Source organism: Camellia sinensis, chromosome 13, assembly GCF_055761805.1.
Source record: "Camellia sinensis isolate YWXY chromosome 13, ASM5576180v1, whole genome shotgun sequence".
NCBI lineage: Eukaryota > Viridiplantae > Streptophyta > Magnoliopsida > Ericales > Theaceae > Camellia > Camellia sinensis.
Window position 1 is genome coordinate 25,240,216 of NC_138973.1, and position 12,963 is coordinate 25,253,178.

At 40.7% G+C, this 12,963-nt stretch overlaps 1 pseudogene across 1 annotated transcript in view; it reads right to left on the reverse strand.

The window, feature by feature from the left end:
• Positions 1-12,963, reverse strand: part of LOC114261451 (profilin-1-like) — a 251,880-nt pseudogene that overhangs the window by 32,298 nt on the left and 206,619 nt on the right. The gene's annotated exons all lie outside the window — the stretch shown is intronic.

A 12,963-nucleotide genomic window follows, 5' to 3' on the forward strand; every position in this document is an offset into this window, starting at 1 on the left:
ATTAGATTTGTTTGATTTGAAATAAACTAAAGATTGATCTGATTAAAGATTGAGATACTGAGATTGCTTGATTAGAAATAAACTTTCTGTCCAAATAAATGTTCACTTTTGTAACGCCCTCAAAATAAACCCATAAATCATACGTTCATGACATCTATAGACTTAAGAGAATAAAGCATATTTCCATTCATCAGAGTATTAAGTACAAAATATTACATGTTAACAATAAAAGTAAGTGCCCTATGGGTTTACAACTTTCCAAGTCAACACTTGGGTTCAACAAAAGAAGAGTTCTAACTCTTTATACAAAATAAGTCATTGGCTTGATTTACATGTAATACAAAAAGAAGATAACAACAAAAGATCTTTTTGCCTCTAAGCCTCCCAGGCTATGTCCTTGGAGGTGGTATATCACCTGTACCTGAAAATGATGTCCCATATAAGGTGAGCCAAAGCCCAATAGAGATATACTATAGCGACCCCGGTTTTCCCTCCATTTATTATTGTATCCTGAACTTAGGTTCCATGGTGTGGGTTGTTGTATATATCTTGTTTCCGTTCTTCAATGCTTTGTATTTGAGTTATAGGATGTTTTGGGCAGGATTGTTACAGGTTGGGTGTAAATGGGAGCAAATGGTTGCTGCCCAGAATTTTGGTTCTTCGCTCGAGCGAGGCTTTTGTCGCTCGAGCAAGCTCCTTGTTTTAGATCCTTCGCTCAAGCCAGGATTCCTTCACTCAAGCGAGAGTTGGGTGTTGTGTCTGGTGGCTCGAGCCAGGGTTCCTTCGCTCAAGCGTGCGTCTGCGTCTGGGTTTGGACCTGAGAGTTGCATTTCTTGGCTCCAGCGAGCTTTCCTTCGCTCAAGCGAGCGAGCTGTATGTTTTGGGTTTCTTCGCTCGAGCGAGCATTCTGTCGCTCGAGCGTGCTTCTGGGTTGCAGACCTGAAGCTTTGTATTGTTTGCTCGAGCGAGGCTTTCTACGCTCAAGCGAGGGTCCTTTGTGTCTGGTCGCTCGAGCGAGCCTTTGTTATATCAGTACACAGCAGCGGATTACACTTCACTTTTTCATCTCCTCTTTTACACAAACCCTAGATCTGACTCTTCTTCTCTCTCTATACATCTTCTCTCTAAGGTTTGATCTAGTTCTTGTGTGTTTCCACCCAAATCTCTTTGCAAGAAAGATAGAGGGTGGCGTGGGCTTCGTTTTAATCTGAAAATTTCTTGGTTTGGAACACTTCAAGTTTTCTTCATCAACTCCTTTGAGCTCCGAATTTGAGGTAGGGATAATCTACTTCATCTTATGAGTTTTGGCATAAGTTCTATGCATTTTGATTAGTTGGTGGTGTTTGGTAATTTTGGGAAAAGTTAGGGTTTGGTCTTGTAATTTATAAAGAGGGGTTTTCAAATGTTTAAACCCATGTGTATATGAGACCTTGGAAAAATGGTATTATTGTTGTTGAAATGGTGAAATCGAACCTTAGGGTTGATATTGAGAAAGGGGGAAAAATGCCCTAATTATTATATTAAATTAATTTATATAATTAATTTGGGGAAATACGAAATTGAGTTGAAAATCATGAAATTGAGAAATTATGAGATTGATTGGTGTAGTTGGTTAATTTAATCACTCACTCATGAGAATGTCGATGTTTTATCTGTTGATAAATTTATTATCTGTTTAGAGATAACTGCTTTAGGCTATCGGTGGAGGATAGTCTTGATTGTTGTAGACACTGTATGTTGATTAGGGAAAACTGAAACTAATCACATTGATTATGTCATTGAATATGACGGTTGGATTAATACAGCAAATATATGTATTGATTGATTATTGTGTATGACAAGTGTTAAATACATTGTATATGCATATTGTTTGGGAGGAGATAGGGAATGTACTCCATGGTTTGAGAGGAGATACGGGATGGACTCTCAAACCTGTTTGGGAGGAGATAGGGGATGGACTCCATAGATACAACAAATATGTGTATCGATTGAAGTATGGAAGTGTTTTAATATAAGCTATGGTCTCATTTGAATTGTGAATGAGGGAAGTGTTTTAACATGAGTTGTGATCTCATTAGAATGGTTGATGTTGGAAATATTTTTATATGAGCTGTTGTCTCATGAAAATCGTTTGGCCAGGTTCTGAGCCATGTTTTCAAATTGATAATTTGTTAAGTAAAGAAAAGTGGTATGAAACATGAACATGTTTGTCTTAGAATGTGATATAAGCTGGTTTATAAGTGTTAACCTTCTGTCAAATGCTATTATTTTAGTCGTTGCTTATGTTTGGTTTAGTATATCTCTATTGGGCATTGGCTCACCCTATATGGGACATCATTTTCAGGTTCAGGTGATATGTAACCTCCAAGGACATAGCTTGGAAGACTTAGTGACTGGAAGATCTTTTTGATGTTATCTTTGTGTTATATGTAAATCAAGCCAAGGGCTTATTTTGTATAAAGAGTTAGACTCTTCTTTTGTTGAACCCAAGTGTTGACTTGGAAAGTTGTAAGCCCGTAGGGCATTTACTTTTGTTGTCAACATGTAACACTTTTGTAGTAAACACTCTGATTTATGGAATATATTGTCTGTTTCTTGTATCATGAATGTATGAATTATGGGTTTATTTTGAGGGCGTTACAACTTGGTGTCAGAGCGTACTGGGTTCGAATACTTTGGGTACGCGGAAAGTGGTTAGTACCACAATGGGTTTGTCTCGCTTGTTAGAGACTTATGCATGATGTTATCTGTTTATTTGATAACATGTTTATATGACTATATGGGTATGGGATTTAATTTCTAGGATGTTGATTGGATCCTTGGGTTTCTGGGAGTCTTGTTGGAAAAGCACTTGATCAATGCTATTTCTAACTGGAACTCTAGTAACGCCTCGGGACTGTCATTATCCAGAAATGAAATTCGTAAGTGCTTTTGTGATTAGGTGCTTACGTGGAATGAATTACAGTTGTCCATTGCATTAGGACGTGAGTGTTATAGTTTCGGCACATTTGTGAATGGGCTAAAGTTCTTCGTTACCTTTATTAGGATGTCAGGATGAAGACGTGGTGGTAGGCGAGGTAGGCCTAGGAGGCAGGAGATGCCTATACCGAATGAGATTCCGGCGCAGCAGGAGGGTGTGGGCTAGGCCAATGTGGCCGAGCCAGTAGGTTAGCAGGCCATGGGCGCCTTAGCCCGCGAGATGGCAGGAGCATTGAGGGAATCTATGGGCATTCTCAGGGCTGAGAATCAAGCCCAGGCTCATGTAGCTGAAGCAGGGCCTTCCTTTCTGAAGAGGGAGTTTTTCCGGTCTAATCCGGATGAGTTTCTGGGCAATCCAAAGGAGCCACTTAAGGCTGATGAGTGGTTTGAGCAGATGACGAAGATGTTTGAGATGCTTGGCATCGAAGACAGGGCTTTGAAGGTGACCTTGGCATCCTTCCAGCTGAAGGGGGACGCGGGTCAGTAGTGGAAGTTTATTCGGGGCCGTATTGGTGGGACTTGGGAGGCTTTCGTTGATGCCTTCCAGGAGAAGTTTTTGTCTCCCGTTGTCAGGGAGAAGTTGAGAGATCGGCTATGTCAGCTCAATCAGCTGAGTATGCCTGTGGCTAAGTTTGAGGCCGCATTTACTAGCTTGTCGAGGTTTGCTCCTAAGTTAGTGGCGTTTGAGGAACGCCGTTGTTTGGAATTTGAGAAGAAGTTGAGGCACGGGCTCAAGACTAGAGTTGCGGGGCCCATGATCCGAGAGTATGGGCGTCTTGTGGATGCTGCAGCTCATATGGAGATTGTCATGCGTGAGGAGGAGGAGAGGATGAGGGGCTTCAAGAGGAGTCAGGATAGCCGGGGAGATGGTAGAAGGCAGAGGGGTTCTAACCTTCAGCAGCCCCATCAACCTTTCCAGTGCCGAGTTCAGGTTCTGGGAGAAGCAGTCAGGGAGACATTACTTGTTACAAATATGGTCAGCGGGGCTACAAGTCTCCAGCTTGCCCGCAGAGGGGAGGAGGGCAGAGAGCAGCTTCATCTTCGGCTCGACCTCAGAGCTAGAGTCAAGGCAGAGGCCAGCCGCTCTCTTGTTACCAGTGTGGTCAGGAGGGGCACCTGAAAAGGTTTTTCCCGCAGTTGAGTGGCACATTTGGTGCATCTGGTTCGAGGCAGACTCAGAGCCATCAGCCAGCTCAGTCAGTTTAGGCCTCGAGGGCCAATCAGAGGGCCTCATCGTCCCAGTCTGTGCAGCAGTATTATGCTCCGAGAGGTGAGCAGGTAGATTAGAGACCTTCAGGGCGTGTGTATGCTGTTACCGCGCATGATCTTGTACTGGCTCCATCTGTTTTGAGAGGTACCTTTTTGTTTTGCAACTCGGTTGCTAATGTGTTGATTGATACAGGTGCATCCCATTCCTTTATATCTGCTGCATTTGCATCTGTTTTGGGGTTGGAGTTGGCGCAGTTAGCATCTCCTATTTGTGTTGTATTACCTGTTGGGGGTGAGTTGATTTTGAAGCAGGGGTATAAAGGTTGTGATATAGAGGTCGCTGATCGTTGGCTTCCATTTTCTTTTGTGGTTATGGCTATGTCGGGTTTTGATGTGATTTTGGATATGGACTGGTTATCGTCATATCGAGCTGTTATTGATTGCTACCGCCAGAGGGTTACCGTGTGTACCTTGAGCGGGGATTGTTTCCATTTCTTGGGGGATCGGGTTGGTATTGTTTTTCCACCAGTGTATGATCCGCGAGGGCGGAGTGAGCTTAGTGGTCTTCTCGCTAGCTTTTTGAGTAGTGAGTGTGATGAGACCCAGACAGTATTACTGAGAGTGGTTTGTGAGTATTCGAATGTTTTTCCCGAGGACCTTGTTAGCTTACCACCTCATCGAGAGATTGAGTTCTCTATTGATCTAGTGCCCGGCACGACGCTGATTTCTATAACACCATATCATTTTGCCCCAGCCGAGTTGATTGAGTTGAAGATTCAACTCTAGGAGTTGTTAGATAAGGGCTTTATTTGCCCTAGTACTTCGTCGTGGAGAGAACCAACCCTCTTTGCTAAGAAGAAAGATGGGGCTTTGAGACTTTGTATCGACTACCAGAAATTGAATCGGGCTACGGTTAAGAATAAGTACCCTATGCCTCGTATTGATGATTTGTTTGACCAGTTGAAAGGGTCCCGTTGTTTCTGTAAGATAGACTTGAGATCGGGATACCATCAGTTGAGGGTCAGGGAGGAGGATATCCTGAAGACGGCATTCCGTACGCGGTATGGCCACTATGAGTTTCTGGTGATGCCTTTTGGGCACACCAATGCACCGGTAGTGTTTATGGACTTGATGAACCAGATATTCCGGGAATTCTTAGATCGTTTTGTAGTCGTTTTCATAGATGACATTTTGATTTATTCACCTTCTGAGGAGGAGTACGAGGAACACTTGAGAGTGGTGCTTCAGTTGCTTAGAGCACATCAGCTATATGCTAAGTGTGGGAAGTGTGAGTTCTGGCTAAGAAAGGTGAAATTCTTAGGCCATGCAGCCTCCGGGAAAGGGGTGTCTGTTGATACATCCAAGATAGAGGCAGTGCAGGATTAGGCACAGCCTATGAGTGTTTTTGCGATCCGCAATTTTCTGGGATTAGCTGGGTATTACAGCTAGTTTATGAAAGATTTTTCCAGGCTAGCTTCGCCTTTGACTAGATTGACACAGAAAGGGGTCAAATTTGTATGGAGTGAGACTTGTGAAAAGTTGTTCCAAGAGCTGAAAGTTAGACTTACCACCGCTCCGGTTTTGATTATTCCGGAGAGAGGCATGGGTTATGCGGTTTATTGTGATGTTTCACGAGAGGGTTTGGGTTGTGTGTTGATGCAAGAGGGAAAAGTGGTAGCCTATGGCTCGCGGTAGTTGAAAATACACGAGAGGAATTACCCTACTCATGACCTAGAGTTAACAGCTGTGATTTTTGCCTTGAAGATTTGGAGGCATTACCTGTATGGTGAAAGGTTCGAGGTGTTCTCGGATCATAAGAGTCTGAAGTATCTGTTTACACAGAAGGACTTGAACTTGAGGCAGAGGAGGTGGATGGCATTAATTGAGGATTACGACTTCAAGTTGCATTATCATCCGGGGAAGGCCAATGTTGTGGCCGATGCCCTTAGCAGGAAATCCATTAGTGATGTAGCTTGTATAGCCATCCGGGAGTAGAAGATGTTGGGTGCACTTGGTGAGTTTGATTTGCTTCTAGGCGAATCTGTTAAGGCTGCGGCCTTGTTTTCTGTTGTTGTGCAGCTTATGCTTGTGAGTCGAGTATTAGAGGCATAAAGAGGTGACCTTGAGGTAGAATCCCTCCGAGAAAAGATCTCCAGTGGGAAGGTTGAGAAGGGTTTGACTGTGTATCCCAACCTGAGTGTGAGATACCGAGACCGTTTGTTTGTGCCGGAGTCCTACCGAGAAGAGGTACTCCGAGAGTTTCACCATTCACGCCTTGCGGTGCATCCGGGAGGCACTAAGATGTATCGTGATTTGGGTCGCCAGTTTTGGTAGCGAGGTATGAAGAAAGATGTGGCAGTTTTCGTGTCCAAGTGCCTTACTTGTCAGCAAGTGAAGGTCGAACATCAGAGGCCAGCGGGTTTGTTACAACCCTTGCCTATTACCGAGTGGAAGTGGGAGCATGTCACTATGGACTTCGTTATAGGTCTTCCGAGCACTCAGCGAGGTAGTGATGCTATTTGGGTGGTTGTAGACTAGCTGACTAAGTCGGCGCACTTCATTCCTATGCGCGTGAGAGATTCGGTAGATCATCTTGCCGACTTGTATATTCGGGACATAGTGAGGTTGCACGTGGTTCCAGTGTCGATTGTCTCAGATAGAGATCCACGTTTTACTGCGAGGTTGTGACAGAGTTTACAGAGTGCTTTGGGCACTAGGTTGACCTTTAGCACGGCTTATCATCCTCAGACTGATGGGCAGTCCGAGCGTACTATTCAAATCCTTGAGGATATGCTTCGGGGTTGTGTCTTTGACTTTAGTGGGTCATGGAAGAGGCACTTTCCCTTAGTGGAGTTTGCCTACAACAACAGTTTTCAGTCGACTATCGGTATGGCACCGTTTGAGGCTTTATATGGCCGACCTTGTAGGTCTCCGGTTTGTTGGGCTGAGGTGGGTGATGCACCTTTGTTGGGCTCGGAGTTGGTGAGGGAAACAACAGAGAAAGTTGAGTTTATCCGTAGGAGGCTTGTTATAGCCCAGAGTCGCCAAAAGTGTTATGCTGACCGTAGGAGAAGGCCTTTAGTATTTGAGGTGGGTGATCATGTCATCTTGAAAATATCACCTAGGCGGGGTTTGATGAGGTTTGGGAAGAGTGGGAAGTTGTCCTCTCGGTTTATTGGTTCCTTTGAGATCCTTGAGAGGATTAGGGAGGTTGCCTACCGTTTAGCTTTGCCACCGCAGTTGTTCGGAGTGCATGACGTGTTTCATGTTAGTATGCTTCGGAAGTACGAGCCGGATCTGTCTCATGTATTGGATTGGACAGACTTAGAGGTTAATGAGGATGCCTCGTATGAGGAGAGACCGGTGCGGGTCTTGGATAGGAGGGATCAAGTCTTGCGAGACAAGACCATTCCCTTGGTAAAAGTTCTGTGGAAACATCACGGGGTTGAGGAAGCCACTTGGGAACGTGAATTGGAGGTCCGAGAGAAGTATCCGGATTTATTTGGGAATGTTCGAGCATATGATAATTATGTTGTTGTATTGATAAACCTTAAGAGTATTGTATATGTCTCAAGTTGTAAAACATTGTATATGTTTGGTTTATGGAAATATTATGGAGGTATTATGAATTATGCCTTGAGAATGGAAGTTTATTTTAACATTGTGTATGTTAAATATGTTATAGAAATGCAAATATATTGTTGGCATTGGTTATGTAATTGAATTTTGGAATATATGTTGAAATTGGTAAATTTCAAATGAAGGCATATTGACAATGCATGTTGGAAAGAATATTGTGAAATGCCTCTTGAATAGAGATGAGATGACCGGTAATGGGTCAGGATGTGGAATGTTGAACTAGGATGTTACTGAGAATTGAGAAAAACATGTTTTTGAAAACTTGCATTAAATTTTGGGGACAAAATTCTTTAAGGGGGGGAGGTTATAGCAACCCCGGTTTTTCCTCCATTTATTATTGTATCCCGGGCTTAGGTTTCGTGGTATGGGTTGTTGTATATATCTTGTTTCCGTCCTTTAATACTTTGTATTTGAGTTATAGGATGTTTTGGGCAGGATTGTTACAGGTTGGGTGTGACTGGGAGCAAATGGTTATTGCCTAGAATTTTGGTTCTTCGCTCGAGCAAGGCTTTTGTCGCTCGAGCGAGCTCCTTGTTTTAGATCTTTCGCTCGAGCCAGGATTCCTTTGCTTGAGCGAGAGTTGGGTGTTGTGTCTGGTGGCTCGAGCCAGGGTTCCTTCGCTTGAGCGTGCGTCTGCGTCTGGGTTTGGACCTAAGAGTTGCATTTCATGGCTCCAGCGAGCTTTCCTTCGCTCGAGGAAGCGAGTTGTATGTTTCGGGTTTCTTCGCTCGAGCAAGCATTTTGTCGCTCGAGCGTGCTTCTGGGTTGTAGAACTGAAACTTCGTATTGTTGGCTCGAGCGAGGCTTTCTACGCTCGAGCGAGGGTCCTTTGTGTCTGGTCGCTCGAGCGACCACTTCTGCACTCGAGCGAGCCTCTGTTATATCAGTACACAGCAACGGGATTACACTTCACTTTTTTATCTCCTCTTTTACACAAACCCTAGATCCGACTCTTCTTCTCTCTCTATACATCTTCTCTCTAAGGTTTGATCTAGTTCTTGTGTGTTTCCACCCAAATCTCTTTGCAAGAAAGATAGAGGGTGGCGTGGGCTTCGTTTTAATCTGAAAATTTCTTGGTTTGGAGCACTTCGAGTTTTCTTCATCAACTCCTTTGAGCTCCAAATTTGAGGTAGGGATAATCTACTCCATCTTATGAGTTTTGGCATAAGTTCTATGCATTTTGATTAGTTGGTGGTGTTTGGTAATTTGGGGAAAAGTTAGGGTTTGGTCTTGTAATTTATAAAGAGGGGTTTTCAAATGTTTAAACCCATGTGTATATGAGACCTTGGAAAAATGGTATTATTGTTGTTGAAATGGTGAAATCGAACCTTAGGGTTGATATTGAGAAAGGGGGAAAAATGCCCTAATTATTATAATAAATTAATTTGTATAATTAATTTGGGGAAATACGAAATTGAGTTGAAAATCATGAAATTGAGAAATTATGAGATTGATTGGTGTAGTTGGTTAATTTAATCACTCACTCATGAGAATGTCGATGTTTTATCTGTTAATAAATTTATTATCTGTTTAGAGATAACTGCTTTGGGCTATCGGTGGAGGATAGTCTTGATTGTTGTAGATACTGTCTGTTGATTAGGGAAAACTGAAACTAATCACATTGATTATGTCGTTGAATATGACGGTTGGATTAATACAGCAAATATGTGTATTGATTGATTATTGTGTATGACAAGTGTTAAATGCATTGTATATGCATATTGTTTGGGAGGAGATAGGGGATGTACTCCATGGTTTGAGAGGAGATAGGGGAGGGACTCTAAAACCTGTTTGGGAGGAGATAGGGGATGGACTCTATAGATACAGCAAATATGTGTATCGATTAAAGTATGGAAGTGTTTTAAATGAGCTATGGTCTCATTTGAATTGTGAATGAGGGAAGTGTTTTAACATGAATTGTGATCTCATTAGAATGGTTGATGTTGGAAATATTTTTATATGAGCTGTTGTCTCATGAAAATCGTTTGGCCAGGTTTTGAGCCATGTTTTCAAATTGATAATTTGTTAAGTAAAGAAAAGTGGTATGAAACATGAACATGTTTGTCTTGGAATGTGATATAAGCTGGTTTATAAGTGTTAACCTTCTGTCAAATGCTATTATTTTAGTCATTGCTCATGTTTGGTTTAGTATATCTCTATTGGGCATTGGCTCACCCTATATGGGACATCATTTTCAGGTTCAAGTGATATGCAACCTCCAAGGACATAGCTTGGTAGGCTTAGTGACTGGAAGATCTTTTTGATGTTATCTTTGTGTTACATGTAAATCAAGCCAGGGGCTTATTTTGTATAAAGAGTTAGACTCTTCTTTTGTTGAACCCAAGTGTTGACTTGGAAAGTTGTAAGCCCGTAGGGCATTTACTTTTGTTGTCAACATGTAACACTTTTGTAGTAAACACTCTGATTTATGGAATATATTGTCCTTTTTTTGTATCATGAATGTATGAATTATAGGTTTATTTTGAGGGCGTTACATATACTAAACCAAATATGAGCAATAACTAAGACATTAGCATTTGATAAATGCTTAACTCATAAAAACAAAAGCACATCTCTTTCTTAATCAACCCATATTTACAAATATGTTTCAATTCCATTTCCTGTTTCATTATCCAAACCAATTCATAGATATGGTTCTCTGTTTACCCAGACAGTTTAAAATGAGACTACAACTCATATAAACAATACTTCGATCATGATCAATCAAGGTGAGACTACAACTCACATCATTAGCACTTCAATACTTCAATTATCTACGTTATGCAAACGCAATGTGGATTTCGGGACTTTCACCCTGAATGCTCCGGCCAACTTAGTTATCAATGGAGTCCATCCCCTATCTCCTCCCAAACAAGATACATAAGCAATGTATTTAAAAGCTCTATCATATACAATGATCCATCCAGGCACATATTCAATGTGACAATTCAACTGTCATTTTCAATGACATAACACATTTGATTAGTTTCAGTTTTCTCTAATCAACATACAGTGTCTACGACAATCAAGGCTATCCTCCACCGATAGCCCAAAGCAGTTATTTCTAAACAGATAATAAATGCATCAAATAGATAAAATGCCAACATTTTCATAGGTGAGTGATTTATTTATCCAACTACACCATTCAATTCCATAATTTTCCAATTTCATGATTTTCAACTCAATTTCATATTTCCCACATTAATTACACAAATTAATTTATCACACTAATTAGGACATTTTTCCCTTTTCTCAAATATTGATCCTAAGACCAAATTCCACCAATTTGACTTACAAACACTTATTCCCAAGGCCTTATAAGCACATGGAGCTTTAAAACACAAAACCCCTCTTTATATAATTTCAATATAAACCCTAACATCCCAAATTAAAAAAACTTCACCATTTATACAAAATGACTAGAATCTATGTCAAAACTCATAAGAAGGAGTAGGGTATCCCTACCTCAAGAGAAGAGACTCAAAGGAGTTGAATGTGAAAACCCAAAACGCTCCAAACACCAACTTTTTCAGATTGAAATGAAGCCCACACCAAGCTCCACACTTCTTACAAAGAGACTAGGGTAGAAGACCACTAGAACTAGATGGATTTATAGAGAGAAGGTGTTTGTAGAATGAGAGAGAGTCGGATCTAGGGTTTGGGATGTAAAGAGGATCAAAAAGTGATGAAGGAGACTGCTGCTGCGAACTGATATAATCGAGCCTCGCTCGCGCGAAGGAGTGGTCGCTCGAGCGACCAGACACAACAAACCTCGCTCGAGTGCAGAAAGCCTCGCTCGAGCCGACAACACGAAGCTTCAGGTCTGCAACCCAGAAGCACGCTCGAGCGCAAGAATGCTCGCTCGAGCGAAGAAACCCAAAACATAGTCCTCGCTCGCTCGAGCGAAGAAAAGCTCGCTCGAGCCAAGAAACACAACCTTCAGGTCCAGACTAGACGCAGACGCACGCTCGAGCGAAGGAACTAAAACACAGAGCTCGCTCGAGCGACAAAATCCTTGCTCAAGCGAAGACACCAAAAACTGGGCAGCAACCATTTGTTTCAAAACACATCCTAAAACTCAAATACAAATAATTAAAGGATGAAAAATACAACATATACAACACAGACATCCACGGAACCGAGTCCAGAATACAATACATAAAAGGGGAAAACCCGGGATCGCTATAACTTTTATTTTATAATCCCACATTGGAAAAAAAAAAAAAGTGAGTTGTTTCACTTATATAAAGTGAATCTTAATAGTGTAGTATTGTGTATATTTCAATTCAAAACAGTTTAAATTTTTAAATTAAAATAAGATTTAGAAGTTTTAATTAATTAATTTTTGTATAAATTGGTTAGTTATTTGAACTAACCGATTAGGTTGAACCATTTTGGGTTTGACCGATTCGCCGGTTGAATCGCGATTTCTCATATTGATTTTATTAATTTTAAACAATTAAAAAAAATTCTATTGGCTAGCTTCCATTTAATCATATAAAAATAAAAATCTAATTAATTTATGATTTATTTTATAATCCCATATCGGGAGAAAAAGAAAAAGTAAAGTTTGTTTCACTATCTATCTATATATTATATAAGGAAAATCGAGGTTTCATGGAGAAGCCTTCGAGGAGCTCCAAACCCTTATTCTAAAATTATTGAATTTTCTTAATTTTAAAAAATTAAGAAGATTCTCATTGGTTACCTTCCATTTACCTTTTACAATCTCACATCGGAAAAAGAAAGAAAAAGTGAATTGTTTCACTTACCTAAAAGTGACTATTATGCTCTCATTCATATAAGGAAAATGAGATTTTTAGTGAAAAGCCCTATGATCAATATCTCATACTCATTTTTTTGATTTTCTTAATTTTAAACAATTAAAACAATCCTCATTAGCTAACTTCCATTTAAATTTTATTTTACAATCCCACATAGTTTTGATTTTAAAAATAATTTTGTATGAGATTTTGAAACTCTCATAATATTTAATTTTAAAATAATTACAATCTCACATCGAGGGAAAAAAGAAAAAGAAAAATTGAGCTTTTCACTTATATAAAGTGTTACAATCTTACATCGGGAAAAAAAAAGAAAAGTGAGTTGTGGCTAGCTTCCATTTAACTTTTATTT